The sequence below is a fragment of the Gouania willdenowi genome, chromosome 6, assembly GCF_900634775.1.
Source record: "Gouania willdenowi chromosome 6, fGouWil2.1, whole genome shotgun sequence".
Lineage (NCBI taxonomy): Eukaryota > Metazoa > Chordata > Actinopteri > Blenniiformes > Gobiesocidae > Gouania > Gouania willdenowi.
In genome coordinates this window covers 50265392-50281835 of record NC_041049.1, presented here as the reverse complement: position 1 = coordinate 50281835, position 16444 = coordinate 50265392, and the positions used below count along the sequence as shown (strand labels likewise).

Below are 16444 nucleotides of genomic sequence, written 5' to 3'. Positions count from 1 at the left end.
ATCAGCAGTTTCAAACTTGAACCCCAGCAACACCTTACGCATTCATCCAAGGATCCTACGCCCTCGGGCATAAACTGCCCGTGTTAGGATGAATGCATGTAATATATCATCATAATCATAGCATGCAGTCAGTTATGATCATCATGTTCCTTTCTTTTTACCCCACGAGTATGAAAACAAAGCTCATGACAAAACCAGGGGTGACAGTGAATCCCAACAATATCTTAAATTGGACACCTGTTGGATATAAAAATGGGTTCCAACGTCTTTGGAAGAAGTGATCATGTTAATCAAATGAGTTCAAGCTGTCAAAACGTCATGCTTTATAGACATTTGTACATTTCACAATCATTTGAGACATTTGAGATGTTAGCCTGCTAAAAAAGCTCATCAAGTCCAACAAAGTTATGAGAATGGAGGCTGTGGATATCTTTGGTGTCGCAGGATAATGTTTGTGTCTTTGTTGAAGGAATATCCAGAACCCCAGCTCGCAAAAACATTGTGTTGTACACATTGTGACTCCATTATGCCATAATGACGATAAATAATACACTTCAGGTCTGATCGGATCCGACAGTGAAGTGTTTTGGCCATTTGTTGGACATGTTTTGAGACTGTGATTGCTTGAGGTATTGCTACTTTTTTTAAACCCTTACAAGAACCTTTATGTTGTACATTTAAGGGCTAAACAAAAAATAAATAAATAAATAAATTCTCAAATTAGATATTTTAGATGGAAAAACCTTTAACAATAATGAATTCAAGCCAGCACCTCACCATTGAAAACTATTCAAATTGCACTTTTCCTTTTGTTTAGAAGTCACATCGTGTGCTAAGTACAGGGTACATTACCAGTGGTAAATCCATATTTTTTGTAAGAAGGAAAGAAAATTGCATGTCTGAGGACAAGAATTAGCTTTCCATGGTTACAATGCAGCAGCTGTACCGCTCTGAACGTTTATCATTCCAGCATGAATCAACAGAAAAGGGGGAGAAGAAAAGGACATTTCTATGATGGACATGCTATTCACGTTCAGAATGACTTATCAAATCCCTATAGCCATAAATATGTGGATTGTGACCAACTAAGAAAATTTAAATGACATCAGTATTTGGGGGGGAAAAGAGCTGCTTCTTTATATTGCGTTTACATTTTCCAGGCTTTTATTCTATATAATACAGTATCTGCAAAACACATAAACTACAAACGCTGGGTTTTCATCAAGTAAACATATTGAGTCTAGCATTAAATTAAAAGTCATATTAAAACAAACTAACAGAGGGAGAAACCGATTCTAAACAACTGTATTCTGTATTAAATTAAGTGAAACACATTCCCAATTTTCAAGCACAAGTACAAATTCAAAGTAGGTTGGTGTATTCCAGATATATATTCAAGTCTAGTGATGTGCCATAATATTTTTAGTATCACTTGTCTATCTGTTATGTCAGCTGTGGGATATATTAGAGTGCAGGTGTAAACTTTGGGCTGTATTTGATCATTCCAGAATGTGGCAGAGAGCGAGAAATGAACCAAAGGTAATTTGCTAGGTTATGGCCTGACTTTCTGCTGTGCGAACATGTCACACTAAGAAATTAATACCTGTCAAGGGAAGGAGTCGGTGGATGGTTGGAATTTGGACCCAGGCGCAGAGTTAATGGAACAGGCAGGAGTGCAGAGCGGTGTCAATGAAAAAGGGGTTTTACAAAGTAAAAAGCTAAAAAAAACAAAAAGTACTTATTGTTGAAAAAAACAAGAATAATGCGATTCATGGAATCTGGAACTGTTTGCGGTGATAGTTTTAGTACGGAAAAATTCTACAACTGAAAAGGAGGTGCAAACACACGCAGAGATCATCGCTGCAGCAAATGTGGACAGAAGTCACAGCGGAGGCTCCAGTTGTGTGTGTGCGCGTGTGTGTGTGCGCGCGTGTGTGTGTGTGTGTGTGTGTGTGTGTGTGTGTTTATTTCAGATCTTTGTGAATCCAGCCCTGAGTGTGTAGATACACACAGAGGTACATTGACCAACAGATGGGAAACAGACTAAACAGATTACGAACATATTTAATAAAGTAAGAACTTAATCAAAACTAAACAAAACCTTTGTGGTGTTTTAAATTGTGATCTTATTTTTTAGAAGCATACAGCACTACATACATGCAATTTTTCCATAAAATACAATTTTTCTGCAAAATGACACAATGTGATGAAGTTCGAGGGCTGTGTGATTTTGCCTAAACAAAAAAAAAAAAAAAAAATCAAATTTCTTTAAGAAAATTTTGAGTTTCGATTCGATTTTTGATTTTTTTAAATGCAAATGACTGCAGACATCAGATATATTGTCAAAAGTGCAACTTTATTGCTGTGATTGTCCTCAAGAGTTAAAATGCATAGAACAATCCGCAAATAAAGAGTAAATGAGGCTCTGTCATTAAACAATTTCAAGTTTTAACCCAGGTTTAAGCAAAAGTGTAACAGCTACTTCACAGTAGCTTTAATTTTCTGATCAAGAAATCAGATAACTACATATTTTATAACGTATAACATTACAATTAAAAAAATAATAAACTCTTTCCCTTAGCATCTCAGCAAAGTGTGAATAAAAAATGAAACATGCCTGTGGCACACATATAGCCTACTCAAAGGGTAAACACATGTAAACAAAAAGGGGGCGGGCTCACATCGGAATGCGAAAAAGTCCGAAAAAACTGTGGTGGGAAATTTTTATTTATTTAGATAAAAAACAAAAATAAAATAAATACATTTTAAAACACAAATTTGCAAAATAAAAATTGTTTTGATCTACAAATTTGATTAATCGATTCAATCGATTTCTTGCCTAGCCCTATGAAGTTCATCTCCTGAAATGGAAATAGCTGTATGAACCAAACTAAACCCTTCCTGAAATGTTCACAGTATCACATCTTTATCCGCAATTTCTCACTTTTAAATTGAATGTGCCAAGTGAAATCTCCCAAGATTTCAGCACGTGCAATTGGTGAAAATACAGCAGAGATTTATAAAATAATAAATTCATAATAATTGGTAACTTAATTAACTGTATTAAGCATGTTTGGCATGAAATGGAAGTTCATAAGCCAGTAATGACATTTGATTTGGAAAAACCAATGAATGTGAAACCAAACGGAGAAAAGGAAATTGACACAGAAATGGGAAACCTCTTAATGGAATTTAGAATATTTTGAAATGGAAAATCGGAGCAAGATCATGTCCAATTTAAATGAATACAATAAGTTGTGATAATACATAGTAGAATGCATATAGAAATATTTGTTATCATGATAAAGGTGTCTAAAGGTGTGTTTGCTCAAAGCATACATTACTTTGTTGAATCCTTTTTTTAGATCTTCTGGTGCAGCTTGTTTTAGTTCTAAATATTTAATGGTCGAAAGCCTCAATTACACAAGCTTCAAGTACATAAAAATCACCAGTTTGATTATTTTTTCCACTGCAGAGCCTGATCAATAATAAATGATTTGTGGTTTATGGCTGTGTCCATCTACGTGTCTTCTTCCCGCATCCATTGTAACAAGGCCTTGTGGTGCACCTGATTACTTTGTTACCAATGCAGGCTTGAAAAGAAAAAAACAAGTCTGAGACATAGAGCAGGAATTCTTCTGACCTCCTTCAGATAGTTTTAGTAGCATTGGTATTTTTTACTTTAATACAGAAGAAAATTCTGCTCCATTCAGATTAAAAAAAAGAAAAAAAAAAACTTCACAACATTCAAATCCAATTCAATTCATCACTCTGATATGTGTTGTTGTTGTTGTTGTTTTTAAAATAGCTTATTCAAAAAAGTCAAATGGAGATTGCTTTTAAATCCTATCTGTCAACGGAGCCAGTTTCCATTTTCATCATCACAAATAAACTTTTTTTATGCTTTTTCAGAGTCATCCTGTCATGGAAGATTGTATCTATACTGTTGAACTGGCCACTCTGCAAAGTCTGGCATGAAAAGAGAAGTGTGTCATTAGACGATGCAGGACATTTCACATGATGACTGAGTGCCCAATGACAGCTACTAAAAAGAGCTCCTAAAGTGCAAGACGTGCAACAGCACAAACGTTTTTTCTGTTAGCAGAACTACGTCATAAGGTCTAACCTATGAGAAACCGTATGCCACGGAAGATTGCATTTAATTTTGCAGGGAATCTGGATCAATGTACTGATTCTGGATCAGCTTCAGACATTTATTTTATTATTTGTTTTAAATCCCTATCTCGCAACTTTGGCAAATTTTCATAGATCATATCAGTTCGTAATTGACCAATCTTTATGAAATTTTGCTCGGTTATATCGGGTTGATTCTTCAATTACCGCACAAAGTTTAATCCAGAATCAGATTAGGATTACGCATTTCATCGCGATTTTTCAAAAAAAAAGGAAAAATGGGGGTGTCCATACATTGTGACCTAATATATCATTATTAACGGGGATAAGAATTTCTTAGAAGCCTTTAAAGTGTGAACAATCATGTTACCGTGATCAGGATCACTGATTCAGATAATTGATAATAGTACGAGGTGTCAGCGTAGAACTTTTAATGCTGGAGTTTCCAATGACCTGGACATCAGTCAATTTCTTTCCTTCATCACCTCAGACAGATGACTAGATTTATTAACATAATCAATAATCCTGATACATGTTGTAATCAATAACCCTGATACATGTAAAGCTACAAGCATGATCGAGGTTTTCTGCTTCCTTCACTAGCAGACTGCTCTGGATGCCATAGACATCTTACTCTATCTGACTCCTTTGTTCTTCTGGTGCATTTCCATCTTCAGGTCAGAGTTCAGGGGTTGGGGTATGACCCCCCCACTCTTCACCATTTGCAGGTCCTGTGAAACCCAACAGCATGACTTCTTTGGTCTTTGTTCTCTTCTGATCCTGTTCCAATAAATCATTATCTTCACCTATCGTTGACTCCTTTTACGATGCTGTGTGTTTCCCCAACAATGATTCTACACAATCATTCATGATTGCTGGGGGCTCTCTTTGAAGGGTCTCTCCGGGCGGTGCCGGCCTGGTGGGGCGTGGGGGTGCCCCTCCTCTATGGGTGGGGCTTGGTGCTTGTCTCGTTTCTTGGTTGCCTTTGGGGCGCGCCTCGCGGTGTGTTGGTCCGGGCCAGCCTGCCGCGCCGGTGTGGGGGGTGCTGGCGTCTGCGACGAGGTTGGGTCGGGGTTGCTTGGTGCTCTTTGCTGGGGGGCGGCTCTAGCTGTTCCAGTGGTTGAGGTCGGCATCGGGCGCTTGGTAGGTCTGTCCTGCTATCTGTGGGCTGGCGGGTGGGTGGGTTCTGCGCCTTTGGCTGGGGGCTGCTCCTCCGCATCGGTTATGTGCCGTTGGGGTGCCTCTCTCCTGCGGTAGCGGCCGCCGGTTGCTCTTGCGCCGGGGGGGGGGGACCGGGCTGCTGTTCTTGCACCGTCTGGGGCTGTGCTGTCTTGCTGGGTTGTGGCCTGTTCGTGGGCTGGGGTGGGGGGGCACCCCCCACGAGGGTTTGGCCCGGGGGCTCGCCCTTGGGGGTTCCCTGTTCTGCGGTGGTGCCCCTGGGGCCCTGGCGGGGGTCTTCCGGGGCGGGTGGTGCGGGCCGCGCCCTGCCATGCCTGAGGGTGCAGCGCCGGGTGGCCCCGGCTTGAGCGGCGCCCTGTGAGCCGGGCTCTGCGGTGTGGCTGGGCCCTTTGGTGGGGGTGGGGGGGCGCCTGGGGGCCGGCGAGGCAACTTGCAGCATCCCCTTGGTGCCCTCGGTGACTGTGGGCGTGGTCGCTGTCCCTGGGGGCGCTGCTCTTGGTGCTGCTTCCGTTCCGGGTCCTTCTGGCCTGGGGTCCGGTCCCTGCTGGCTCTGGGCCCGCCGGCGGGCGCCCGCTGGCTGCCCGTTCGGCGCGGCTCTGGCTGTCTGCTGGGCGTGGGCCTTGGCTCCTCTGCTGGGGTCTCGGGCGGGTGGCTCTCTGGGCCCTCCCCTCGGGGGTTGGGTGCTTGAGTGTGGGTGGGTGGGAGGGGCGGGATGCTGGTGGGATGCTGGCGGGGGGCCTTGGGGTTGGGGGTTGGGGTCGGTGGCGGGATGCGCTGGGTGCTCGGCTGCTTGGGGCTTCCTCGGATGTGTGTGTGGGGGGCTGACTCTTGGCCTGGGATCTTGGGGGCTTCTGGGGGGTTGCTCGGTTGTGGGGGGGGGGTGACCTGGGGCTCCCTGGCCCCCACTCTTTCTGCTGGCCTGGCTGCATCTGCGGGCCCGGGGCAGTTCCTGGGTTTGCGGTAGCGGTTTTTGCACATATACTGGTCTACGATGCACTGGCATGCCTTGGGATGTGGGATAAAACTCAAACTGGGCTTAACCTTAGACATGTTAATCCCAAATACCTGCTTTAGGTACAACCACTCACTCATTCCCCCTGTCCACAGCAACCACCATTATAGCTAAGCTTCACACTTGTCACTATACTGGCTTGATTACACAACACAACTTCACATCTCATCCTCACTGTATAACAATCTATTCTTCCCCACCCTTTTTATTTCCTATCTTGAGTCTCTCCTCCCTGCTCCCTTTCCCCTCCCCCTCCCCCTCCCCCTCCACTTAGGTGTAACACTGCTCTCCCTTTTTATATCCTCCCTATAAGAAAAGATTTCTTACCCTTCCTTAGGGAGGGCTGGTGATGGTCACAATTAAGGAATAAAATAAATCAATTTATTTTATTCCAATCACAAAACATGCGTTGCTGTCTCATAATGATTGCACTTCTTGTAGTGTTGACCTCTGACAGCATGTGCAGACAAGGAAAAACAAAAAACAAAAAAAACAAAAAAAAAGAACACAGTTGTTGGCTTTCACTTCACGTAACCACAGAAAAAAGTTTCAAGTGAACATAGTTTTTCTAAAAAACCATGATCCTTTCAGAAGTGGTAAAAGCAATAGTCACCAAGCAAAGGTCTGCAGTTCTCTTGATGTCGTTTCCCCTGAAGTCATCACAATCAGTGAGACACACAAACCTCAAGGTACAAACACCGAGCTTTGTTTGTGTTTGGACACTTAACTCTCTTGACAATTGTCTTTTAACTGCCACTACTTTATAGCTTTACGTTCACCTTGGCCTCAATGTGTTTTAAAGGTGTGAAATAATTCAAACAGGTAATGGCTTCTTTCACACCAGTGGCTCAACTCTACTCATGGGTAAGTAAACACATTAGCTGGAATCATTATACTGAGAAAAATTTTCTTGACAGTCCCTGAGATTGCCCTTCACATTAAAAAAGAAAAACTTCCAGCGTTTGTTTACAGCCTGCAACTTCATTGCAGCAAAACAACATTAGCACGACGGAAGTGTTTGGATTGTCTGACCACAACCACTTCCTATTCAGTCGATGACTATTTAATGCTTTATATATCTAATAATTTTATAGGAACAATGTCTAAATAAATATCAATTTGATGATTGCGGAGTAACAGATTATATTGTAGCTTTGAATCTGCCCCACAATCACCGAGCAATTCGAGCAGAGGTCTGCAACCTGCGGCTCTGGGGCCTAATGTGGCTCTTTGACACTTTTGCAATGGCTCCCTATAGCTATTTTTTTTTTTTTTTACAGAGGCTATTAATGATCAGTGTTGGAAACGTTACTTTAAAAAAGTAATTAGTTATAGTTACTCACTACTTGTTCCAAAACGTAACTGAGTTAGTAATTGAATTACTATAATAAAAGTAACTCATTACCAAGTGAAGTAACTATTTGTGTTACTGTTAAAAAAAAAGAGTTGCTACTTGTCAAAGAATTCAGATTTTTTAGATGCGTGTGTCATTGTGAGGTGCTTCATTAACTTTGAGTTGCTTACAACGGATGTCGACAAAGTCTTCTCCCCTGGATATAATGAACACTTCACATGCACGTTCTTGTTTTTGACCACAATTAATTTAAAGTAGTGTTGGTATCGCCACCTTAAAAATGCCAACTTTTCATCAGACTGCTCCACGCTCGCCATCTCTGCTGCTTCATCAAATCTGTAATAGTTGTGTGTGTGAGGCGTGTGTGATGGCACATGTGTAAAAACACTGGCTCTGATTGGCTACCATGAAACATGACGCCGCCTTAGCCAATCATAATCGCTCTCGTTGTTTTTAACCCACCTCCTCACTACAGCTGCGTATGAAGCCAGGGGTGCTTTTGGAATTATTCAATCAATGCATGTAACGCACCGCATTTAACGTTCAGTATCGTTGACGGCGTTGTAACGGCATAAAAAGTAATTAGTTAGATAATGCCCCGTTACTGAAAAAAAAAATGTCGTTACCTAACGCCGTTTTTTAAACGCTGTTATTCCAAACACTGATAATGATTAATGACAAATAAAATCAAGATATATCAGTTTAACCTAAAATTAAATCACGTTGTACAATGACTCAGCACCTTCCTACTTCACCTCCTGCAACATCTACAGACCATCAACTTTCCTGCACCTGTGGTAAACCTTAAGTTTTAAATCACTGGTAAGATAACTAAACCAACAAAACTCAACTCAACTCAAGGTTCTTTATTGTCAAATATGCACCATGTTAAACATACAGCACAGATGAAATTGCAATCCCCCCCCAACCCCCAGTGCAAACCTGCAGTGCATAAAAAGAGCACTTAAAACACAAAAACACACAACAAACACACAAAAAAACAACTAGCAATACTATACAACAAATAACTTAACTAAAGACATTCGGACAACAAATAACGAACAACAGACAATCGACAGACAAGGCACTTGTGGGTGTTCCACTATGAGGTAGAATGTGGATAAATTACTATGAGGTAGAATATAAATAAATTACAGTATTAATAATATAAACAGAGTGCAGATTAAATTACGAAGTCAAAAACACTATTCTAGAAGAAAATAGAGATTTTAATTGTGTGGGAACAGATTTATTTAACCACCAATGAGTAATTAGCATGTGTTGACCACATGATCATGCGTTATAAAAAAAAAGTTACTTTTTGTAGCCTTTCAAATACAATAACTATATAACTTTATATAACATTGTGTTCATGTAAACTGAGATGTTTAAGAATTTGAAGATGCTGTTTTATTTCTTGATGTCAATTTATTTTATTTTATTTTAAACTGTGTTTAAGTTGCCATTTACATTATCAATATAAATCAAATCAACTTAAATCAAACATTATTCTATATAATTTTAACAGTATTTAATACACTGTATTGTCTTCACTGAGAAGGTATTTTTTTCGGGGTGAGATGAGGCAAAAAGGCTCCTTGTAGAGAAAAGGTTGCAGACCTTTGAACTCGAGGATTTTCATCCACAAAAAGTTTAAATCCACCTCCCAGGACTTAAAATCTTCAAATAAATGCATTTGCTCATTTTTAAATGATGAGCAAACCAAAATAAGTGAATAATACAAAACAAAAACACCAAATGCTCCTTGTAAATCATTTATAATACTCCATTTGCAATAAGCAGACATCACATATAAGAAATTCATTTATGGAAGACATTTGTTTTATTGAGATTTTGAAGGTGAATAATGGTAGTTGGCATTTGTTTTTGTTTTTTGTGAGTCATGTCAGTCGTGTAACGCAGCCAACTGAAATATGGAACTGCCAAAGGAGGTGCAGACATTTTGAAGGATTATGGTGATAAAGCTACTGTAGCGTAAGTTGCTGTTAGTGTTGTGAAAGTTGAGCTGTGAACTGAAAAACAAAGCGGACTGGACATTTATGTGTAATAAGTCAAAAGTGAGTACAGTTTATGTTGATGAGTATCGGAAAAGGAAATTAGTGACAAAAGCAAATTTAATTTGCTCTTTAAAAAAATGAATAGAAGAGAAAAAACAGCCAATTATAAAGTCTTTACTATGGCATGAATTTATATCTAACATGTACTTGGCTAAATACATACTGTAATGTTAAGGGTGTCAAACTCATTTCCTTCAACATTTTGAGTTTATAAATCATGTAATAAGCTTTGGAAAAATGTGAACTGCAGAGTTTCATTGAACTGAACTATATCTACAATGATTCATATTTTCTCTGTGATTTTTAATTTCTCCTGTGAGCCAAATGGAATGCTCTAAAAAGTCAAATTTGACCCCCGGGCCTTGAATTTGACACGCGAGGGTAATACTTTAACTAATTTTAATAATATCTTCTATTATGATGATAAAACTGCCATCGCTGTGACTTCCTGTCTTCAGAAAGCTTCACCCAGATACAGCACAAAAAGAAACAGCCCTAAAACTAGTTTCAACATCGTTTCAAATTCCTAAATACGAAAACAGAAGCATGTGCTCAAAGCAAATCCTAATAATAACAGCGTAATGTAATAGCTCCCTAACAGAGCGACATGTGTTGTGACCTGAAGGATGAAACCATAAAAATGCTGTGCCTCCTTTTCTCATTTACTTTTTAAATGAAATATTGTAAATAAATAGACACGGCATTGTGTTTGAAAATTAAAAAAATGAATTATTTGATTGAGCCTATAAGTATTTAATAGTGTGTGTGAGTATTGCAGAGATGATCTGTTACATTTACATAAGCACTACATCAGTAGTCAAGTATAGTCTTCACAAATATCTGTGATAGCGTGTATAATTAGAGCCAGTCGTGAAGTATCCTTTCCATTTCCAAATGTGTGATGGAACGATGTCCCCGCATTCCAAAAAGACACTTAGTATCAATATAATATGCACTCACGCATGTACAGTACTCTCATGTATTCCACCAGCCTTTCTAAACTGTAACTGACATTACAAACAGCAGTACATATGCAAACCACCTCGGTTCATGCTCATATTGAAAAAAAAGTGTCAATGAGAATTACTTTTAAGGACTCTGCAAGATGGAATGTTTTCCTGCAGTTTTTCAACCGTATGATCTGAGGTCGGCAACTTGCTTCGGGCTTTTATTTACCAATCTGGAGTGGGGAATCTGTGTGTGTGTGTGTGTGTGTGTGTGTGTGTGTGTGTGTGTGTGTGTGCGCACGCGGGCAAGGCCTGCACAAATACTTGGCAATGAAATAGAAATGGTGGTGGTTCATTAAACCACTTTTGTTTGTTGTGATCCATGACTACATGTTATGCATAGTTTTCAGTTATTTATACTGATTTTTGCATAATATAAAAGTGGCTGACAGCTTTAAATGTGTGTGATTGTCGTGGACCAAGCAGCCAAGGAACAGGAAACAAATTTGCAGTTCAAAAAAATTTGGGAGTGTTTTTTTATCCAATAAAGAAACTTCAACAGAGTATGATATTACCACAACCATCAGACCTTCCAACTAACACACAAGGGGAGTCTTATGTATTAATTGATCAGTCCATCAAACACACACACACAGGGAAGAACATAATAGACACAAACTAAAATCTAACTGCCAATCTTCCCTATGAGTTCAATGAGCTTGGTCTGGCTTTCAGCATAAAAGTCAGCTCCGCCCTCTCCACCATCTTTTGCCAGATCAGGAAGACATTCCACAGGTAACTCAAAGAAAATGAGGTTTAACCTACATGAATTGAAATACAAATAAACAATATCATAAGTGCAAGTGTGCAGCTTAACTTCAATGTGTGGCTGTGGGACTGGGAACTTAAGAGAGTGCCACTAGAAAAGGGATACATCTGAAGAGAAGAGAAGAGAAGAGAAGAGAAGAGAAGAGAAGAGAAGAAAAAAAAAATACAGAGAAGAGAAAAGACTACAGAGAAGAGAAAAGTGGAGGAGAGAGGAGGAAAAAGCAGCTGGTCATTTGTTGCTCTCTTCTTTCCCATCTAGGCAGAAAGGTGCAGTATAGCTAGGCTTTCATTTGGTCATTAGTCTCTATCAGCACCCGTCTGTTAGTGTTAGTCTGTGTCGGAGAGCTATCTCTCTCTCTCTCTCTTTCTCTCTCACTCTCTCCCCCCACATGGTTTGATGATGGAGGGGTAATTTCAGCTTTATGGTTCTATGAGTCTAATGATGAGAAAAGCACATCTGAGAGCACTCATAGCCAGTGAAAAATCCTTGTGCGTTTGTGCACATATGTATAGAACAAACACACACGTGGGTTTTTAAATGTCACTAACTGAATAAATATACATGGTTACAAACAGGATGAGCTGCAACTCCCATTGCAGTCCCCATCACCGGATAGGCTGATAATGGAGAGTAATGAGGGAGCACTTTGATAGCAGATGTGCCATTAACGCATCTCTGCTTTACTATTGGTCTAAACAATTGACCCAAGTGAGACATAAACGGTAGCAAGTAGCGTCACGGTGTTCTGAATGAATCCTGTATGGGTTTTGCTTTGCGTGTTTACTAATGCAACACCAATGCACTGCCGCAGACACAAACATGGAAATAATTGATATTCCAATGAAGGATTAAGGCTGTTTATTCAAGGCCAATTCACTTCCTGATGAAGTGGCTGCTGTGATATGATGCACCACTCACTAAAGTTTAGCATTCTATGTTACAGGTTGGTATCAGCTCTACAGGGCTTCAGATTTTTTGTTTCAGTCCTACCCATTTCTGCATCACATTACACCTCTCTGTTTCCTTTCAGTTTCATCATCTTACCCTGTTTAGATAACGTTACAGGCTATTAAGCTTCTCAAAATCATACCAAACATGCTAAATAGGGTTAAAAGAGTCAAGTACTACTGTTATTAATCTTTAATTTAATCAGATTCTGTACATTGATTCTATGAGCTAAGGTTAAGATGCCAGAATGTTAGCTTGTAACCTGAATGCTTGTGTTGAATCATTATTGGGGGAACTAGACTTAGTAAATGTGTAAACACACAAGCACAGCATTATAAAAAGGAGTCGACGAAAGGTGAAGTTAATGATTCTTGGAACAAGAATCAGAAGAGAAAAAATACCCTAGAAGACACCCCCATTGTGCTGTTGGTTATCACAAGACCAGCAAATGGCAAAGAGTGGGGGGTCATACCCCCAACCCCTGGATGGTGAACTGTAGGTGGAAAAGCACCAGAAGAACAACGGAGTAAGATAGAGGAATAGGTGTTTGGCATCCAGAACAGCCTGCTATGAAGGAAGCAGAGAACCTTGATTGTGTTTGTTGTATTTGGGTTATTGATCAGGCTAATCAGCTAGTCATCTGTCTAAGGTGATAAAAGAAAGAAATTGAGTCATGTCCAGGTCATTGGAAACACCAGCATTATAAGTTTGATGCTGAAATGCTGTTATGTTATGCTGAAATCACGTGAGATTTTGTTGCAAGAGCAATGTTAGCTACACTGCTAGACCCTCAGTCACTCATTTAACAGAAATGTGTGATATGGTCCCAAAACATAATTTTTTTAAATCTCTAATTACATCAAACGAGCAAATCATCGACACATTTGGTACGAAACACTGAGCAGCGCTGTGATTGTAGATTCTTCTGCAGTGAAGTGTCACCAGGTAAAACGACCACCAGTTCAGCTAATACACCGACAGCTACACCTGTCCTTAGACGTTTTCAAATTTGAATGCAGTCATAATAATCTGAACCACTTATGTTCATTACAACAGATTAAAACACACTTCAGATGAAGCTCTGCATTTATTTTTAATCACAGATTAACATGATCACCACTTTATTCGTTACGCGTAGCAAGAGATTTGGAACACGATTAATGGTTGGAATTGGACATTCGTCCTTTTGTCACACTTTCTAGAGATAGAATATAGGGATGCACCAAATATTAGGCCACCAAACATATTCGGCCGAATATTGCAAAAAAGCAACATTCGGCCTTGGGTTTGGTGAGTTAGGAGCGTGTGACACAATGACGCAATCAAACAACATGCAGTGATTTAGAATGTGTGCGCGTTACTGCAGAACCAGAGCAGCAGCTCCTCCTTTACACACAAACACAGCCAGACTCTCCATCACAGCATAAAAGTTGGAAACCGTCCAATTCCACAACTGAGTCCGTTGTTAGCGCTGTGAGCCACAAATCCGTGAACATCCCCATCGTTTTCTCCTCAGTTCACAAGCAATGTCGGGTCTCGCTGCATAGGCTGGTGTAGCATTAGCACGGAGTACTAACAGCTGATGTGTGTAAACAATGGTCGTGGCTCCAAGCAGTGACTCCCAACATGATTGGCGGCAGAAAAAGTAGTGTAGTTTGGGCGTCCAGTATTGTAGTTTGCATTTACATATGGCAATAAAGTATAATATATATTTTATATTAAACCACAGTGTTTGTTTTAGCTGTTGGATAGTTGGAGAGGGAGGAACTTACATTCTAGGAGGCGTGTTAGGTGACGTCACCTGCCAACGTGGGCAAAATCCAACCGTCCCATTTGGAGCTGACTTTGTTTTTACAAAATGTGGAATAACAAGGGAGGGAGAAAACAGAACTTTTTCAAATTTGGCCCTCTGAATGAGGCTAAAGGGATGTATATCACTGTAGCAAAACCATTGTCAAGTGATTTTTTTTTTTATCATACCTTCCCTTTAATGCACTGTAGTTTTTTTTTTTTTGAATGCATGTCTATATGCAAGCCTAATATAAATGAAAAACTTTGTTGTGCTTTTTTTGAACATCAAAAACTACTGGAATATTTAAAAAATGTCAGAATATCCATTTACATTCTTTAAAAAAACATGTCTAAAAATGTATTCTAGGCTATATATGCATTAAAAAAAAAAAAAATTGTGAAAAACTTAACAACCGCATTCGATATTTGGTATTCGGTATTTGGCCAAGCGTTTATATTTTTTCGGCTTCGGCCACACATTTTTATTTCTGTGCATCACTAATAGAATAGCATGTAAATGTGTGACATTGTCCCAAAACATGCATGTGAGGCATTTCTGTGTCTTGTGAGAGAGAAAAAATAGATTTTTCCATTTCAGAACATTAATTCGGTTTTTTCCTATCTTTTCCGCAATCACTGATAATTGGAGGCCCTACAGCTTAAACCACAATGCAGCAATGTTATCTGGTACATGGTACCATAGCCTATTGGGCTTTATACAGCCATACCCAAGAAAGTAGGAGTAAGTTTAATTTCACCTAGAATCACATTAAGTGACAAAAGCCTTGGCAGTGTCTCCAAATTTGTTTGAAGACCATCTTCTTCACCAGAGTGTGAAATTATTTTAGCCCTCTCCTCATTACGTGATTTTAAACTGCATTATAGTTAAGGCTTTTATAGCATGCAGCAGCATTAATTCAATTTGCCCTATTCACACTTTGCTATTATCAAGCAACAGGGAGAGGAAGCTGCTGAGCAGTGCTCCTCAGCCTTATCTCTAAAGAATATAAACTGCACTACCCAGCTCAATCAGAGCTCGCCTCAACCATCTCATCCATTCATCCTCTTCTCCTCGACCTCCACCTCCGCCTGTCTCAGGACGCTGCTTCCTATGGTGACCCCCATCTCTCTTTCCATCTTCCATCCCTCTGTACATTTCCTTCTGGGCTGGTGATTGATGGGGGGTGGTCCACAGAGTGCTTTTCGATATCTATCCATGGAAACAAATGTATAAACCAACAAACACACACAGCCTATGCACGGGCACTGATGCCAGTACACACAAATACAAACAGAAGCTGAGGAGACTGCATGAGTTGAATAGGAAAATATGTCACAGTTTATGAGTGAGACAGCAAGAATCTATCACTGATACCAAACCTGGGCCTGTGTTTATTCACCAGAGAAGATCGAGGCTCTTTGGTAACAGTGTTTGTTTTGCTGACTAAAAACTTTCGTCATAGTGACAATAACTCGATGATTATTATTTTATTTTTTTTAAAACATGCCAACATGTTAATAAAAACAAAACTATAAATTTGTCACATGGGACAAAATTCAATCAGAACTCAAGCAATCATCTTACCCATTGATCACATCAAATCTGTCTATGTGGATTTACAAATATTAACAAGATTGAATATTAGGTTAATAAATGGTAATTTAAACTCTTATGTAGGGCTGGGTGATATATCGAGATTCAAGATACATCAAGTTTTCTTTTACAAATTACAATATCGCCTATGCTAGTTTTGTGTTGGGTTAATGGTGCACTAACCACCACAATAGTTCAGTCAAATGTGGATTCTTTAGTAAGGGGCGGGGTTGCCCGTCCGCCGCGCCAACCCTCGATGAAGGGTGCCGACGACTACGGCAAACCCAGGGAGTGGGGGGGCGCTCCACCGACGCGGCGAGGAAGGCCGAGCGCCGGGACTCAAGCGGTGGGGAGCGGAGGGCGGCGGTGGCGGCTGCTACTCCAGCCCATAGACTGTAGCCGTGGCGTGAGCCCAGCCTCGCTTTGCACCCCAGCCCTTAGAGCCAATCCTTATCCTGAAGTTACAGGTCAACTACTGTCTGCATACACAATCCAAAGACAAGGGAGGCTGGACCGACTGACTGACTGTTGATTTTTGCAACAGGATTGCAGCGCTTGTGGCCACTAGGGGCACTTGC

The 16444-nt window shown here is 40.2% G+C and overlaps 1 protein-coding gene across 1 annotated transcript in view; it reads right to left on the bottom strand.

The window, feature by feature from the left end:
- LOC114465384 (neural-cadherin-like) overlaps positions 1-16444 on the bottom strand; it is a 149813-nt gene that overhangs the window by 105748 nt on the left and 27621 nt on the right.